Raw genomic sequence first — 19,430 nt, forward strand, 5'->3', positions numbered from 1 at the left:
TTTCACGACCTCTATTTAAACTACAACCGCCATCTTAATAACTGGCAAACATTAAGCTAGCTTCTAATAAGAGAAATTATACTTTTAGATTTCATCAGGGCAGTAAAATCACGTGTATGTTTGTCAGCGCGATACGCATGCAGTGGTGCAGGTGCTGGGCTGTGAGCGATGGGCGATTAACTTACACGTTTAAATTGCATTCTTGTGTGAGAACGATGACTCGCATAATATTTGAGCCTTTGTCTGCTTTGAACTTCGGAGAAACGCCAGGATCTTTTATCTAGTTCACAAAAATCGTTTCCTTTATTAAGACATCTAATGTCATTGTGATCGTTGAGCCGACATATCAGACAACAACTGTCGGAAGAGGAGTTGTTGTAAGCTGGAAATACAATAAATAAAGTTAAAACAGCCATAGAGTCCGTGGTCTCTGCATCTTGACGCGGGCAGACCAAAGCGCGAATACACGTGAAGGGGTGACTCGCGCTCTGCATCTCATGCAACAACATATGCACGCGCATCAAGATTGCGACCCTGTCCTCTTGCTTTCCATGTGAAATCAATGCTTCGCTGAGTGATTGACAGCATAATGATTGACAGCATAATGCAATCGATCGTGTTCCCGTTAGTTAAGCATACGATGATATATAACTTTCTTATCTGAAGATTATGTAAATATACGCAGTCTTCTAGCTGTGGCAAGCTGTGTTTTAATGTCTCATACATTTCTCAAAGTCATGACTGTTTACGTTAAATACACTTGGCATAACATGCATGATTTAAGGTAAAGTGACACTTTTTCGCGTCAATTCACAATCATTTAAACCATGCAGCTGTTATAGAGCCGATGCCAAACGATCACTGCTATGCGAGGACGCGAAATTGACGTCTTTACAAACTAATACGTTTACAATGTATTACATTGATGAAAAACGGAATTAAACTTGTCATGTAATATATTACTGAAATAAAAGAAAGGGTTTTACGTCTGAATCCCCGAAACATTCCTACCTGTACTGCACGTTCTCCAGAGAGCTCGCGTTGATTCACGCCTTCAGAATATAACATCGATTTGCAGTTTTGTACACAAATGTATATGAGAAATATTAATATTCCATTGGATTTAGTATCAAATAATCCTCAGTATATATAGTTTTCAATAGGCACGGACTAAGTTTCGGTCTAGTCACGTGTGAAGGCAAGGCAATTAAACACGCTTGGGCTGCCCTCTAGTGGTAAAAGCTATATGACATTTTTATTTTTACATAGGATTTTATTGGACATTTTAAAGTGAAAATAACATAATATAGACATGTTACTGCAATGTTTTTTTATCTTGGCCATGTTCACATTGGAGTTCCGAGTTCATATTAAAAAAATTATAAAGATATGTTACAGACAATCTGAGATATGAACTACTTCCTGTTTGGGGACTACGCCATAGGTATATTTTTACCTGTTTTGGGCAAATGCTTCCGAAAATCAAAAATCCTTCTAGTAACTTTTGTGAGGCTTGGTCCAAGGATCGTGTACGTGGAATTTCTTGAAGTTTGGACAAAATTTGTGACCTGTGAAACTTTTTAAAGGTTTTGTGTTCTATCCAATATGGTGGCCGAACGACATGGATCTGTGACTTCATCTTCTCAAGCAACTTACACCGGTACTGCCCGAACATTTTAAAGTTTGAACGGTGTCTCTGCGTCAAACGGTCTGGTCGCTAGAGCTGGCCAAAAAAATCTACCCGGGAAAAATAATAAAAATAATAATAATAAAACTTAAGAAGAACAATAAGTGTGCTTTTGCAAGCACACTTAATAATTTACACGAAGCACTCGGGAGACTGGTGCTTATCTCCCGACAGCATCAAGTTTCTCATGCTAACACATTGACCCCAGAGGATCTTATGAAAAACTTTACATTATTTTACTCAAAGTCAACGAAAATCGAGCAGGATCAAAACATTTTACAGCTGATCGCTGTGAAAAATGCTAAGCAACGGCGTCAAGTATAACCGCTGCAATGACAGTGATCTTAATATGACAAAGTAAGTGTTTTGATTAATGCCATTAATGTTTATTTTTTGTCAGTGTATATCACTGTTCAACTAAATGAATATGAATGCAAAGATGAATGCACATTTATACATTGATTGAATAGATTTATAGCATTTTGAAAAAAAACCCGTCATGGATTTATTGCATTTTGTGGAAAAAATAATTCGTTTTTATAATAAATCTTTGAAAATAAAGTTATGGATTTGAATTTTTTATGTTTTTATAACCTAAAGATGCTATGTGAAAGTTTGTAACAGAAAATTGTGGTTTTCATCTTGTCACTTTCTTGGTAAAACACTTTTTACCGAAATTTGTCAAAATGGATTTATTGCGTTTTGGAACCAAACTCTTCATATGTTCTGAAATATATTTTGCAATATGTTTACAAAATATATATTTTTTTACTGAATATTTTGATACATTTTTGTATATTTTGAAATATATTTTAAAATGAAAAACATTTTAAAGCATCAAAAATATATATTTAGCCCTTCATATATTTGAATTCAAGTAAATATATTCACGTCACATTGGAAGAAAAACTTTGTTTACGTTACGAACCTGTTTTAACAATTTAAAATTAAATATAGTTTAACTTTACAATAATATTTACAAAATATACTTTATAAATGTAACATATTTAGAATATATTTAAAATATAGGCTAATAAGAATTTAGTTTTGCCATATGGGAAAATTATAAAATTAGAACTTTATTTGCTTGCCCTTGAAATACATTTTGAAATGTATGTTGATATATATAAAGGTTAAAACTAAATATATTTACAAATTCAAAAATATATTTAATTGAGCATAACATTCTACAAAATGTATTTAGCATATATTTAAGAAAAAATTGGCCAGATAAATGTATTTGCGTATGGGTTTCTAGAAGGCTTTTGCATTGTATCTTCTACACACATGAATAAAACATGCTAATATCCTTGTCACCTGTGTGTCAATATTTTGTTTAGTGTTGAAAAGTTAAAGGACATTTGTGCAGAATTTCAGAAAATGATGTAAATCTGTTTCGGATGGATTTTAAGCTAAACTTCTTCAATGTCATTCAATGTCACCAGGCTTCCTGATGTTTTTGTTATAGCTGATGTTTTTGTGGCTTAGATGAAAGAAATAATAATGGCCATAGGGAGGCACTCCGTTTAGACGTGGTGTGAATCAATACACAGCTGGTTTGAAAGAACGTGGGATTCGTGTGGTTCAAACTCTCACCATTAAATGAAATCTCACCCTGTGTCAAAACAGCAAGGCACCAGCACTGGGATGAATCAAAATCCTCAACATGTCAACTGAGGCCTTGAAGATTGTGTCTTTTGAAATTACAACTTCTAAACTTGCCGTGTATGTTTGCTGAGGTTACTTTGAAGATCACACAAAAACAAAACTTCTATCACCAACCATAATGCCCTTCCAAACTCGTATGAGTGTCTTTTGAGGAACACAAAAAGAGATCAGTGACATTCTGTGAGATTTCAGAGGAGCGTTAGATGAAAATATACAGCTGGGTCTTCTCACTTCTCTAATGTGTCTAAATCACAGAGAGGTGTTAACGTGAAAAGGTGCTGCCAGCTGAAACAATGTTGTGAACACATACAAAACCCAAGCACACATGTTCACAGCAATCCACAGCTTTCTAGTGGAGTTCATTCACAATTCACCATCTGTGTGCCTGATCTCAAGGGCATGTACACCTACTGCTGTCATTTATCTGATCATGTTCTACTTGCTCTGAACAACTGCTGCTCGAAATCCAAATGAGCCAATAAAGGGAAAGTTAAAAAATGGGGAAGCTAATTTCAAACAAGCTAATCATTTGAGAAGTTGTGGCCTAATGGTTAGAGAGTCAGGGTTGCAACCCAAATGTCACTGGTTTGAGTAGAGTGACTGGCAGTTTGTGACTGTGGTGCCATTAAGCAACGCATCCTTTTCGGTAGGGAACCGGTTTGACTGACCAGTGGTGTGTGGAGGAAATGTTACATAAAATTTTGTTTTCAGTGTGAAAATAAGCACACTTTTAGTGTGTTTTTAAATGCTTTAAAGTGTTCTCTTTTAAAATCTTTTGTGTGTGTGTGGTAGGCCTAATGTACTGTAACCCGTTAAAGGGACACACCACTTTTTTAAAAAATGATATTATGCAGTGCCCGAAAATACTTCGCAGCTATATAAAGTTACCAAGGGAACTATTTTCAGACATTGCGTAATTTCATTGCGCCTGCTGCAGCCATGTTACGACAGCAAAGTCCTTAATTTATATATATATATCCCTAGGGTTTTTCCATCCTAGGACTTTTTTTTACTTCCTCGGCTAAAAAATCCAGGTTTTTTTTCTCCTAGGAGGTTTTTCAACCCGGGGAGGCAGCCTTCTTGGCCTTAACTTCTATACGTTACATTAGTAATACATTCCCTTTAATGTTGATTTATAGCCGCAGCAAATTTAGCTGCTTGTGCTATTGTGTATTATGTTGTGCTATCTGTCGGTTTTTTTGTGCTTTTCACTGCTTCTATTAATGTAAAGCTGCTTTGATACAATTACCAAATTGTGAAAAGCGCTATAAATAAAATTGAATTGAATTAATATTCCAGAATGAGAGTATAGCTCCTATAGTTCCTAATATAGTTCCTCTTGAGCGTGATGCTAATGGTCTAATCAGATTCAATGGATTATGCTAAGCTATGCTAAAAGTGGTACCGCCAGACCCGGAGATCAGCTGAATGGATTCCAAAACGGTAAAACACAAATGTTTGACTCTAGAGGAGCTGGAAAATGAGCATATTTTTTAAAAAAAAGTGGAGTGTACCTCTAAGTGGGCTTCTTTTCAGGCAAGCTGACCATAGTTTGTCTATTTTTAGGGTACCCTGATAGTTCAAATTGGGCTTTGGGTCATGTTTTGTGTAATGCAATTTTTATTTTTTATAGGTCGCTGTATAGTGAACCTGTGACAGATCAGTGTGGCATAGTTCAATAGCAAAGTTGTTTAATTATAAAATTAATTGACTTAAAATGCTTGTATAAATGCTTATATAAATATTTTATTAAAAAAAATTATAGGCAAATTATTTGAATAATATATTTGACAGCCTTTACTTACATCTACAAATATTGGTAGGCATTATTTAGTATGGTCTTAAATTTGGTATAACATGACCCCACTAGTTCTGCTGCACAAATCTGCTCATAAAGCAAATCAATAAATGTATATTTAGGCAGATGGTCATGCATTTGGGTTGTAGTCATTCTAGAGGAACATCTGTATGTAGTAGCACTTCTAAGGTTTGTAGAAGAAACTGAGAAAAGGGAATAAAGTATAACTTAGATCAAACACAATACAGTTGTGTAGGCACTGGCTCATCTATCTTTGTTCTTTGTCAGTAAGAATGAAGAGATTGCTCATCACATCACCTGCATTCACTGCTCAGCCCATGTTTTTAAAGAGAGAGAAGAGAAGAGATTTAACTGGCAGGAGGATTGAATTTGTCAATAAGGACCAGTGTGGTGGCTTTTAGTGACCTTTCAGAGAAACTAATTTCTCTTTAGTTACGTTCAGCTCCATCTGGCATTTGAATCATATTGGATACAGATATTTATATAAGCCTATCACGCCTGCTAAAAAAATGACAGTGCTATATACTCATTTAGGGTTGTTTATAATGGTTAGTGCTGGATTAACCAAGAGCCCTGTGTAACGGTTGCAGTGTGGTAAGGATGAATGAGGGAAGGATAAACTGAATAAACTTTTGTTAGGGGATGTGCGTGTATGTCATTTTTTCATTTCGATTAATCCATAGGTCTGAAAAACGAGTATCGATTAACTGGGAGCGGGGCAATCAAAGGTGCGGGGCATACACGTCATGGTGAAAATAATTTTTTTTTTTAAACTCAAATAAAACTTAACTCATTCCCTGCCAGCCATTTTTTGAAAAGTTGGCCGCCAGCATTTTTTTGATTTTCACACAAATCTACAAAATGCATTCCAGGGAAATTTTCTTCTAAAAATATATAAACATACAAACATGTCAAATGAAAGAACAGACGCTCTGCTTTCAAACAAACAATAAACAAACAAATAAACAAAAGGGAAAAAAACTTTCATCCTATTTATATTTTTTATCTGCTTATAAACTCTTAAATATGGGTATTTTCCTTAAAAAAAAAATTCATATGATGAAAACACTAATAAGCTAATAAACCAGGATGACATCGTAAAACCCTATGCAGGGGACATCAGAAAACCAATATCCCATGCTAAAGATAAGTATTTCACAAATCAGTTGTTGGTCATACTAATGTCATACTAATTTTAAAAACACCTTCCCTGCTTTCATTATTACAGGAAGAAAATAGATTAAAAAAGTCTAAAAGCTTAAAATTTTATATGAACAACTATTTGCAGTTTAACCACTCTTTTTGTGATATAATTAAAAGCAGGGCCGGCCCGAGGCATAAGCGAACCAAGCGGCTGCTTAGGGCCCCGCTGGCCACCAGGGGGCCCCCGCCCCAATCGTTTTTTAATTTTTATTTTTTATACAATTAAATAACTTAAACAGGTAATATAAATGGATGAATGAATGAATACGAATTTATAAATGAATAATTAAAGACAAGAAAATTTTGATTTGCAGACAACTACGTGTCTGCAGTGCTAGCGTTTTAGTCAGGCGCAACATAGACACCTGCGCCACCTGCGCGCAAGTGCACGACGTCGTCACTCACTGTAAACAATGATGAGCCATTTGACATGTCACAAAAAAGGATATATCTCTCTGGGGCCGAAAAGAGAACAAAGAGAAGGACCGAGGATGAGAAAAAAAGAGCAAGATAAAGGTATGTTTGCATGATTATATACAGTATGTTTAATTTGTGTTAGTGGTGTGACAGATCGACGTTAATCCGTGACCGTGATCGACCCACGGTTCGGCTCGCATGCGCTTAAATAGTGAAAGTTTATCATTTGCACGTGTTTCAAAGGCTTGCAAAAGTTAACATTTCAAGTGATTTTAAACAATTTATCCCGCAAAAATGCGCTAAAGTGAGCAGTATTCTGCATGCCCATGCGGTTTAAATTGTCCAGCCCAGCTCCCTTCAGAGACCAGAACACTAACACTTGATGTTTAAACTTTAGAGAGAGTTACGCTATTTTGTGTCATACTGTAGTCCATTAACATACATTTGAGGAATAGAGCACTGAAAACAACATAACGGTTTTATGCTCCGCCGACTGTATTTCCGTCTGTGTGAGCGCGACGCGTATAAGTGCACTTAGTAGGGCACACATGGAGAGACGAACATAAAATCTTTCTGTTCTTGACAGGGCACATACAAACAAAATGATCTCCACAGTACTCTTTCCCAATAAAAACATTTGTTTATGTCTTTGGACGGTTTATGTATAGATTAGGCAGAAAACAGGTCCGTGCTTCTCTTAAAGAGACAGTAACCTTAATTAACCTACTTAAATCTGTGTCATTAATGTTAATCAAACCTTCCAAGACAAAGAGAAAATCACTTCTGTAGCTCTAAAAAAGAATAATTATATTTAATTCATACAATAAAGTGTTATGATTCATTTGATTTGATTTCTGTACCTAATGCTAATTTTAGCCCTTATTTAATGTGCAACTTTGTTCTTTTTATAAATGTTTGTAAGTAGTTTCCTCATTTTTTATTAGTTTTTCCAACCCCTTATTCTGCTGATCCGAAAAATGATCAGATCTGTGCCTCAAAAAACATAATGTGATCCGAACCGTGAGTTTTGTGATCCATCACACCCCTAGCTAGCATTGCTGTATGTGTTGAAGTGAACGTTCCAACATCGGTAACGTTCCAGCTTCATAGGCAAAGCACATGCGCTCTCTGTCTAAGATCTTTGGTAAGAGATGGTATTGGACTTTATGAGAATATGTACCAATACCATGTTGGGTAGGGAGATTTCTGTGATGAAAATAGACTTCAATCTTATTTATATGGTGGGTAGTGATGTAACAGTGCTGTCCTCATATTTATTTATTTATTGTTTGTTGTGTAAGTAATGAAAAATTAGCAAAATAAACTCATTCTGCTCGATCAACTCTGCACCTATCCAATGCTATTTTTTTCAGGAACACTGTTGAAGTACTTTGGAGCACAACCAACTCTACCCGCCCCTGATGTTTCATCAAGTGTCAGTGCCTCCACAGCTGATGATGCAGCAGATGAGGTTTTTCTTGCTGGCCAATGTTAACATTCCATAGCCTGTTAATATGACATGACACATTGAAGAATAAAGTATTTTATTTAAGTATAGATTTTTTTCATTATTTAACCTCACTGTATTCATTTATAATGTAACATTAGAGCGTGACATTTGTGTCCGCGGGGTGGGAGGGGGGCCCCCAAACACATTCTGCTTAGGGCCCCCAAGAGGCTCAGACCGGCACTGATTAAAAGCAATGTTGTGAAGCTTTATGAGGAGTAATGACTTTTGGTAATGAATCAGCAAATGAGCTGAAACAAACCCTTTATGTCTTTATGAGACAATAGTGGATTTTTTAATATCAGGGTGCCTTTCTGTGTAATTTTTGCATCAGTGAGCTAATGAAGACCAATGTAACTGAAGTCCCATTAATGTGTGTAGTGAACACAAAAGAGACGAGATGAAAGCCAGGATCTTTTATCTTCGGTGATATTGAAGTATTAAACAAAGTCTGACACCAGACAGACTTATCATGGGTCTCAGGGTAGAAGTTCTGTAACTTTCTCAAAACTTTCACATTAAAAAAAATATGACTTTCATGTGTCTTTAAAGGTGACTGATCTGAAAAGATGCATCAATAGCTTTGAAGAACCTATGGATGTTTACGCACTTATTAATTCTTAGTCCGTTTTTATCTCCTACTGGGGAGTTAATATAACCTAATCTTTTTTTGAGTGTATAAACCTAACCATTGGCATCAGAAGCAAATAAAATGTGGGTGAGTCCGCCCCCAGAAAATATCTCATTAGAGTAGATCAGTGTTCCCAACCCTTTCTTAACGGCAGAGTTTTGATTTGTAAAGAAAATCCCACAGCACACCACAAAGCTTTAAAACTACAAAATTGCACAAACAAGCGTTCAAATTGAATATTAAAACTAGATATTGCATTAAAAGTAGTAATTACATTTTATGTGAAACTTAAGTTTAGGTCATGTAGGAACACAATGGGTCTCATTTATGAAACACGACCAGAATTTATTTTTGTCTTAATCGTACCATACTTGCCTCAAATAAATCGGTTTCATAACTTATCAGTTTCAGTTTCTAACAATAATCTGTGTTAGCAGCCAAAAGTGATGTTTGAACATCTTGGGCACTATCATACACCCGGCGCAATGCAGCGCAATGCATGACGTAGGTGTATTTTGCTAGTTTCGACCCAGCGCAATTATCATTTTCACGTTTAGTGCCATGTTGTTTAAATAGCAAATGCATTTGCGCCCGTGTTTGCGCCCATGGGCGTTCTGGTCTAAAAAACGAAGTGTGTTCAGGCGCATTGTTGGCGCGTTGCTATTTTGAGGCAACTAAAATATACTACGCCATTGACCAACAAAAACCTGCTCTAAAGTCTAAAGTTTTTTATGTTTTTTAATATGTTTTTTTGTTATTTAAAGAGTGCGTTAGAAATATGCGACTATAAATGGGCCGACAACGCGGGTTTGCTTATCACATATGAAAGAAAAGATTAAAGGATTGAAATGTAAAAGATTATTAGTGAGTCTTGGACATAAATGAGGAACGATTATGAAACGTTACAAGGTGTAAAGAGCCGCTTTACCTGTAGCCTGTTAAGTAAATAAATGCTTTGCTTTAAACAAATGCATCTATTTTAAATGTTTTTAAATGCTACCTTACGGATTTATTGTATATGATGACTCTGTATCTGTGGATATGGTGGGATGAGAAACATTTTAAGTAATGCTTTTTAAAGATCCCATGGCGCTGTTTTAGTGCTGAAACGCTTCGGCTCTCCGCGCGTTTGTAAATTCTTTATCTCTTGTTTGTATTTTTAGAGTACAAACCTTTTCTTGCATATTTGCTCATTATTTTATGAGATTACAATGATTATGTAGGATATCAATATATTTACAGCAATTAAAAGCCTGCTATTTGTATTTCTATGACTGAAAGAAAAAGGCTTTTAAAGGTTTTAATCCAAAAAAAATAAAATTTCAATAAAAATGAAAACAACACATTTTTTAACATTATTCTTAAACTGGGGGTCTTCTTCCTTCGCTTAGTTTTTCAAAGTCCGTCATCTAAATAGGGATTAGACATAGCGCCAGCGCAAATGGCTTTTAAAGGTGATGAGAGATAAGACTCTCATTGGTTTATTGCACGTTACGCCCAAAACACACCCATTACTCATTAGGAAAATATGAACAACCCTTTTCGACCATGCGATAGGCACACAAACCATTTTTTCTGTCATTAAATTAGCAAAAGTGGCATCGGACACGCCCATTTAGACTGTGCGCTTTAGAAAATGCGTTTAGATTGCTAAAATAGGGCCCCTTGACTCTTTCTTCAAATATTTTATTAAATATGTATTCATAATTTTGCATGCATGTTGGTGTCTTTGGAGTATAAGCTCAGCTTAAAAAGAATCCAAGGAAGCCTTGCAATTACATTTCTGGCATACAAAGAAATAGGACGATGAGTACAAAATATTACCACAATAGACAATCAAAAATTGTATTGTACAAATCCTCCCCCCCCCCCTACACAATTTATCCTATAATAGTACTTAAATAATTATATAATCATGTGCAGTTACAGTGGTACTGTACACCTCTGCCAGCAATCGAATAAGGCATCATGTTCAGCTTATTGTATCCTTTAATTGGCTACCACAAAGATCAAACTATGATGAGCAGTAAAATCTACTGAATGATTAATGGCACTACTGTTAATACCATCTGCATTGATAAGAAGAATTTTGAAGATACCTCAAAGGCTTACAAGGATAAGCTTAAAATGTTGTGAATAAAAAAAGTCAGTGATTTATTATTAAAGGGCCGGTCTGCCGTGGCGCAGAACCTCATAAAGAGCCACTAAGCGGGATCCAGAAATACATCTTCACAAATCATCTTTCCTTCATATCAAAATTTCATGGGCGAATTTTACATTTCTATACCTATAATAAATCATAGTGCTTCTCATTGTCATTCAAAAGAATCAGTAATGCTTTCCTCAAGCGTGGGTGTGACATTTATTATTGTGATATGGATAGAGAGATGAGACCCTGGAAGATGACAGAGCAGATGGTTCAGCACACGGCAGTCTCCTGATGACATCTGGGTTTACTGACATATGTACACCCAGAGAACCATCATAAATCTCAGAGACAACATGTATCGAATACAAAAACCTTCCTCTCCTGCTACATCTGTAAATACATTTTAAAGAGATTTAAAGGGGGCTTCTAGCAGAGGTGAATTTAAGGGGAGTGTATGTCTTGATATCATGTATCATTGAACATAAGCCTGTCATCGGCCTACAGCGGGTCATCCATTTTGTAATTTCATTTTTCAATCTGTCTATGGTTTACTGAGCGGTGGTTCACACAAAACCCGTTTTTATTTAGTCTGCGTTTTTGTCTTGATTGTTGTGATTTCCTGGTATTAAAATTGTTGGGTGAAACAAAAATATGGTTGAAGGGGACATGTCATGTCAATGCTTCTATCAACCTTGAAAATGTGAAAAAGATCAACCCAATAACTTAATTTTGGTAAACCATTCTCTGCATAGCTTATTGAAATTTGGTTCCCCTTGTGAGGTCAGAAGGGGAAAGCTCATTTGGATTTTAAAGGACACAACCAAAAACGGCACATTTTTGCTCACACCTACAAAGTGGCAATTTTAACATTATAGCAAATTATCTATGGGGTATTTTAAGCTAAAACTTTACATCTGGGGATACCAAAGATTTATTTGACATCTTAAAAAAGTCTTGTGAAATGTCCCCTTTAAAATATTCTCATTCACAACTCATTCATGACCACAGCACCGCATAGACCCTTTTACTGTTTGTACACAATGACGTGGCAGCGTATGCGCACTCAGTTTGGCAACGGAAGTATAGCAAGAATCTGCATTGAAGTACACAGACAGAGAAAGTTATTTTTAAAAGTTGACTTATCAACTTTTTCAACACAGCTCCAGATCCGTATACTGTAGTGGAGTGGATAGAAGACGTTAGCAGATGGCCAAAAATAAAGTTGCCAGATACATATATACGTATTATTAGTATATTATATTAGTGCAACCAAACGCAACAACCAGACATTTTGATTCTTGGAAACCGTTTTAATAAACTTTCTGAGTTGCTAACACCTTAGAACCAATGGGGAACAACACCACTTCTGTTGCCAAAATGCACGCGCAGACTATTTGATCACGTGGGCTGTAAAAGGGTCTATAGAAGTGGATGCCCATCAAAACTATCCAGCAGGAAGCACCAGAAAAGTAATAAATAAGGTAAAGGCCAACCAACACAAAAGTTGGTGATCTCAGACATGACATTTCTAGGATGGTTGCTAGAAGCTTCAGCTCTCAAAAACGAACAAAACTGTCTGTTTTGACTTTGCCAAACAGCATTAGCCCATTCTCTGGATAGATGCGCACAAAATTGATTGATTTGGTGACGAGTTATCTCGTCAATTAAGAGAAAACATTTGCATGAAAAAATGTGTTCCTGATGAATTTTTATGTTAATCTGTAATACCGCGATGACCAAATTTATAAAAAAAAAACGGAAGCAAAAAAAACCGACTACTTTCCAGACTATAAGCCGCACCCGAGAATTAGCCAAAAATGCGTCATTTAAATAACATATATAAGTCACAGTGGACTAAACGTCGCGTTTATTTTGAATTTTTTTTCACAAATTCCAAGCCAAAGAACAGACATTTAATCTGGAAAGGCAAGTTATTCAACTAAACAATAGCAGACGGAACAGCCGGCTGAATAGATGTCTGTACGTTAAAGTAATATTATCAGTTATTTAAACGATAAACCATACACTGTAAAAAATTAGCTGTAATTATGCAGCTGGTTGCCAGTAACTTACTGTAGATGATAAAGATGGAAATTTTGTAATGTTTATTTAACTTTGAACAAACTGTTGCCAGTAAATAACATAAATGTAAAATCTACAGCAAGTTACTGGCAGCTAGTTGCCAGTAATACCCAATAATACTGTAATTTCTACAGAAATTTTTTACAGTGTAGCATACAGAACTTACCTGGAAGGTTGAACAGGCTAAATTAACCGAACAAGACAACTAGCGTGAAGTTTGCATACTCGTCATTCCACATCACTGAATCCATTGAATTACATAAATACAGAAGCAGCAAATGCGAACTCTCGCGGCTGTAGACGGGAATGTTGTCTCTTGCCTCATAAATGTCAAAATTAATTCATACTGACTTACAGTAAAGGCGCAACTGAATGTAAGATGCAGAACCAGCCAAGTTATGAAAAAAGCGCGGCTTATAGACCGAAAAATACGGTATGTTTTGAAAATCATACTGAAACTGATCTTTAACCAAATACCTTCACAAAAATGCAATTATTTCATATTTTTTCTAAAAAAATATTTTTGAAGAAAAATACCCATATTTAAGAGTTTATTGGAAGAGAAAAAAATATAGTTAGGATTGAACATTTTCCCCTGTTTCGTTTGTTTATTGTTTGTTTGAAAGCAGAGGGTTTCATTTTATTTCATCTCATTCATTCATATCATACATGAACGAAAACTTCAAGTCAAATTTTCAGTTTTTGTAAAATTAAACACTTTTGTTGAATAAATAATGACAATATATCTTTATTTTGTGTCCATCATTTGGAAATTCTGCTTTACAAATTGGGTTTAGATGTAAATTTGTTATTTAAAACAGCTAAATGCCACATTTGTAAAAAATGAGATAATGAAATTAACTGAATGCTCTCATTATACGTTCATCAGATAATTTAGCTTCAAATCTGCATAATCCTGTCATCAGGTCATTCAGAAATACTGGTTTGTTGGCAGAATCAACAATCCAGAAGTGACAGGGGTCACCAGACAGCTGTTATCTGTTATTGCCATTTTCTCTCTACATCATAAAGACATATTTGACAAATACATTTTTTAAGCTTTTCTCAATTGCAAATACAGACCAAATGGGTGATGTTATCACATTCACTGGTTCTCAGTTTCACTCTTTAATATCTCCCTGTGCGCTTTTTATGAGGTAGAAATGACCTCATGAAATAAATCTTATACAGAGATAAAGGGCCTGACCGTGGACCCAGGACGCTCATGGTTAAATCATTATCCATGACCTCCGTAGACACTGATAGCCTAAAGTACTTTATACAGAAATTCTTCCAGACACTTTAATACACCCTCACGATTAGGAAGACACACATGCCGCAGCAATACAATCAGGTGGGAAAGGGAGATATGTGTGGGAAACAGGACGTAAAAGCATCACTGTAATCTTTAGTCAATGATAGAAGCAGATAGCCTGCAGGTGAGTATGTGCTATCGACCAGATCTGGTTAACCACAATTAGGTGTGAGGTGACATGCAAGCAAGAATCAATATACCCCGCAAATTCATTCATTATTACAAAATGCCATTGGGATGAAAGATACATGCAGTGTGTCACACAGATGTCATAAAGTATTAATATCAAATTACTGTTGCATTAAAAAATTACAGTTATACAGCAACATTTTATATAACACATTTTAAGTATCAGATGGAGGTCATAGGCTTTAGCAAGCAAATAAAAATGTTAGTAAAAGGGTAGTTCCAATACTTGATTCTGATTGGTCAAATAGCTGTGTTTTATTTATTATTATAAAAAAGGCCCGTTCTGGTCCTTCATTCTGATTGGTTAAAACCATAGACTGTAAAAAAAAATGGATAATGCAATGTCACCTCCCTCCATTGTGATGAATTGAAGCCAAGGCATGCGCAGAAGAATCGTCCGTGGAGCCAGAGGCGGAGCCGCGGTATCAAACTTCCGCCCAATTGCTCGCGCGACCAATTCAACCAAGCCAATCATAACGACACGGCCCGTTTCTATAGCATCAAATTACTAGCTAAAATGGAACTTATCACAAAAATGAACAATTGAACATATATCAGCGTGATAACAACTACTTGAAAGGACCAAAACCATCTTTCAGAAACTTTTATTTGAAGTGTAAATTTTTTTTTATTTAGAGCAGAGTCTTATTCGTTTGAATATAAAGGGCAGGGTTTATGACTTGTACTGCAGCCAGCCACCAGGGGGCGATCAAAGAGCCAGCGGCTTCACTTTTCAAGACTTATGAGGCACACCCGGTTGAAACGCATTTTAAGCCGTGATAAAATACCCTGGTAACCACATGGTTCAGACCGCATTACATAAGTATCACTGCGCCACTGTGCTACGTATTGATTTATAAAAATAAACACCACAGTATTTAATCATATTTTTAATTTTCTACAATTGCACAATGAATGGCGATATCCAGATAAATGTCAATGTTGTTGAGTCATCTCGTCAATAAAGAGAAAACGTTCCCTTGAGTTTCTACCTCAAATTCACATTTCCGCTATTATCCACTGGGTGGCGATCTTACCCAACTTAAACACTGACGCATTCACTCAACACTAAAAACACAGTGTAAGTTTTGATCAGGCTCTGAATCTGATCTCTTACAAAAGTTTTTCACAAAAATTTAATTATCTCCGCTTTTAGATGAAAATTTGAGATGTGATAAGAGAACAAATGAAGGTAGGATAAAACTGATTTATTTATTTATTTTAAGGGGAGGGTGGGTCTGTTCTTTCATTTGATATAATTTATGTTTATTTAAAGAAGATAATTTTTCTGTAAGGCATTGAACTAAAACTGGGTGGCAACTTTTTTAAAAAGAAAACGCTGACGGGGAAAGAGTTAAAGTTAAGCATGCTTCCAAGCATATTTAATCATCACTTCAACAATTGCACGATATTAATGTTAATGTATAAATCAGATGAATGTTGATATATGAAAATAAACATTACAGTCTTTAATTGTATTTTCATTGTGTCTTTGCTATGTCTGTGTTGCTTGGGAACTGCGCTCTGTTGGAGACACACTTGATTCTGAGGAACTATTTTGTTTGGCGGAAGAGTAATATTTTTACTAATATAATCACAACTTATTGTTTTATTTTATAAAATCCTCATAAGCATATGAAGTAACCGTTTTATAAAAGCAATAAGCCCCGCGAAGCAGTGGTGTTACAGTGCATTTTATAACAGCTAAGGGTCCGCTTCACGTCGTGCCTAACAAAGGCCCTTAACTGTTATAAAATGCACTGGTAACCCACTGCTTCTTGGGGCTTATTGCTTTATTAAACACAACTATGATCGCTGCACCCAGCAATCACTGTGAAGATTTTAGCAACAACCCTTAGCAATGTAAACTAAACATATGTGAAACATTCGGTTGCTTTTCACATCGGCCAGGGACAATTTTTTGTGATTTTACTTAATGAAAGTTGCATTGATACATATTTTTTGGCCTTAATATTTGTATGTATGTATGTATACTTAACAGAGGCCTTCAGTTGTGACTTATCATGATACAGCACAGACCCTCATTCCTTATTGCTTACTTATGGACAGTTGGCCAGTACATTTTAAAGGAATTGCAATTAAAAAGAGATATGAAATGTACATTTGTGTGTTTAAATTTCATTTTCATATCATTTTCAGCTGTCAGTGAAAGAGACCAACATTAAAGCAGGAGGCGACATCACAAACTCTGCAAATAACTTTTTCTTAGCAGAACGGGAATGTAAATCTAGATTCTGCGATTTCATCTGTAACTGTCATTACACAAAACTTCTTCACTTACTACACTCATGCCCTTCATTTCATGCCTAATATAGTGGAATTCCAGTGTAATAACATTTCTGATGGTTCAGTACATCTCTAATGGACCATTAAACTCGAAGATATACAGACTCCTCAGGATGACTGTAGAGACTTTGAAAGGGCGTTGGAGTGCTGAAGGTTTGTATTCTATGTGCGTGTGTGTTTCCAAAAGATTGCAAGTAAAATAAAATGAATTAAATGCTTGTAAAAATCTGTGAGACCTTGTAAATACATGTTTTGACCAGAGGCAACAGGATTTAAACATTGATCCGCTTCGCTATGGCATGCTGGGACGGAGGTGATGGATGTGTGCACATGTTGAACTTCTCATGTATTATCGAATATTGATTGTGAATGAAATGCTAAATGCCTGTTCATTTTTACTGTGCGCACCATCTGCATTATTTAGTAAATCACGTGATGCACAAATGCCTGTGAAATCTGTCCTGGCTGCAATTTTCAATCTTGTGTCAGGGTGTGGAGCGTGCAGCAGGATGCAATGATCTGGCACTTAACTGAAAGTTGCGTCATTACTCCACCACTGCATTTAAGACACCTCAATGGTCCTTTAAAATGCTAAAAGTATGAATGATTACAGCACTTCTGTATATGTGCTTGGTAATAGCTGCCATTAACAACAGAATAAAAGATGCACACGTCTATTTTAAATAAAACTGTTTACCACTGCTTTCTGTGGGCGATAAACTTAATCTGCGGCAGGCAAACAAGTACTGTAAGAGGTTTATGAATAAGAAACACTATATAATGAACTCATTTGGAAATCTAAATGTTGATATATGGATTTTACAAATATAAAAATGACTTCATGGCATGTTTAACATATTAAGTTCTGATATACTAAATCTATTCAGCCCAACACGATGCACAGGAATTTTTTCTTGTATTCCTATGGCTTACATAGCTTTGCATTTAAGCAGGGTTAAGATCAGAGGTTTGATTACCAGGGAACATGATTTAACATACCTTAAAGCAAAACACCACCGTTTTCAATATTTTACTATGTTCCTACTTCAACTTAGACAAACAAATACATACCTATCTTTATTCAATGCATGCAGTTAATCTTTGTACAGCGCGTTGTGACTGTGTTAGCATTTAGCCTAGCCCCATTCATTCCTTAAGATCCAAACAGGGATGAATTGACTGCAGAAGCCACCAAACACTTCCATGTTTTCCCTATTTAAAGACCTATTTAAATTTGTAGTTATATGAGTAAGTATGGTGGCACAAAATAAAACGTGGCGATTTTCTAAGTGGATTAAATATGGGAACTATATTGTATGGCGGAAGAGCACTTAGTTTGACCTCGGGCGCAGTAATATTGAGGGAAGTTTGAGAAAGAGGGGGAGTAGTCAGGAGTGATGATGTTACTGCACGCCGAGGTCGAAGCTTGCTGCAAACTAAGCGCTCTTGGGCCATACAATATAGTCCTCATTTTTTATCTGCTTAAAAAAATTGCTACGTTTTGTGCCACCATACTTACCCGTGTAACTACTCATGTAACAGTCTTAAAATAGGGAAAACATGGAAGTGTTTGGTGGCTTCTAAATTCAATCTTATTTGGATCTTAAGGAATGAATGGGGCTATGCTAAACGCTAACACATTCATGACGCGCTGTACAAAGATTAAAGGTGCAGGGTGTAATTTTTAGAAGGATATTTTGACAGAAATGCAAAATAATATACAAAACTATATTATCAGGGGTGTAAAAAGACCTTTCATAATGAACCGTTAGTTGTTTATTAACTTAGAACGAGACCTTTTTATCTATATACACAGAGGGTCCCCTTTTGTGCTGCCATTTTTCTACAGAAGCCCTTAAAGGACTTTTTTTATTAAGTTGTCTTTGATGATGAAATGTTTGTCCGGTGGCGGCTACCGTAGCTTCTCTATGTGTTTCGAGGGGTGAGTTGTGGACTAAGCCGTTGGTTGCAATTCGCAACCTCATTACTAGATGCCGCCAAAATGTACACAGTGCATGCATTTAAAAAGATAGGGGTGTTTTAATTCATCTAAGTTGATGTAAGAACATATTAAACATTTTTAAAACGATGGTGTTTTCCTTTAAATGCACTGTAGGTCGCTTTGGAGAAAAGCATCTGCATACTGTAAATGCTAATTTTATCTGCATTACATTCTTGTGTTACTAAGGTTACGGGCATGCAAACAAAATTCTCTGCATTTCATCTCATTTGCATTAAGCTACTGATCTAAAAACCTGATTCAAACTGAAGAAAATAAAAACCATTTTATTTTAAAGACACATTCGTCAGTTTGATCAGTGGTAAAGAGCTCGGCATGGAAAAGGCATCATTTCAAAAGTCATTTCCCTTCTGGTGTCACATAACACCAGACTGGTCATGTTTAAACAAGAACCTCTTGGAAATTTCCAAGCACATGTTTAACGTCAAAGACTAAC

At 35.9% G+C, this 19,430-nt stretch overlaps 1 long non-coding RNA gene across 1 annotated transcript; it reads left to right on the plus strand.

Annotated features, from left to right (window-relative positions):
• Positions 1–6,488: 6,488 nt before the first annotated feature.
• Positions 6,489–8,351, plus strand: LOC129442104 (uncharacterized). Its single transcript, XR_012358414.1, has 2 exons — positions 6,489–6,893; positions 8,168–8,351. It is a non-coding gene; the product is annotated as an uncharacterized lncRNA (long non-coding RNA).
• The last annotated feature ends 11,079 nt before the right edge of the window (positions 8,352–19,430 follow it).

The sequence above is a fragment of the Misgurnus anguillicaudatus genome, chromosome 18 (assembly GCF_027580225.2).
Source record: "Misgurnus anguillicaudatus chromosome 18, ASM2758022v2, whole genome shotgun sequence".
NCBI lineage: Eukaryota > Metazoa > Chordata > Actinopteri > Cypriniformes > Cobitidae > Misgurnus > Misgurnus anguillicaudatus.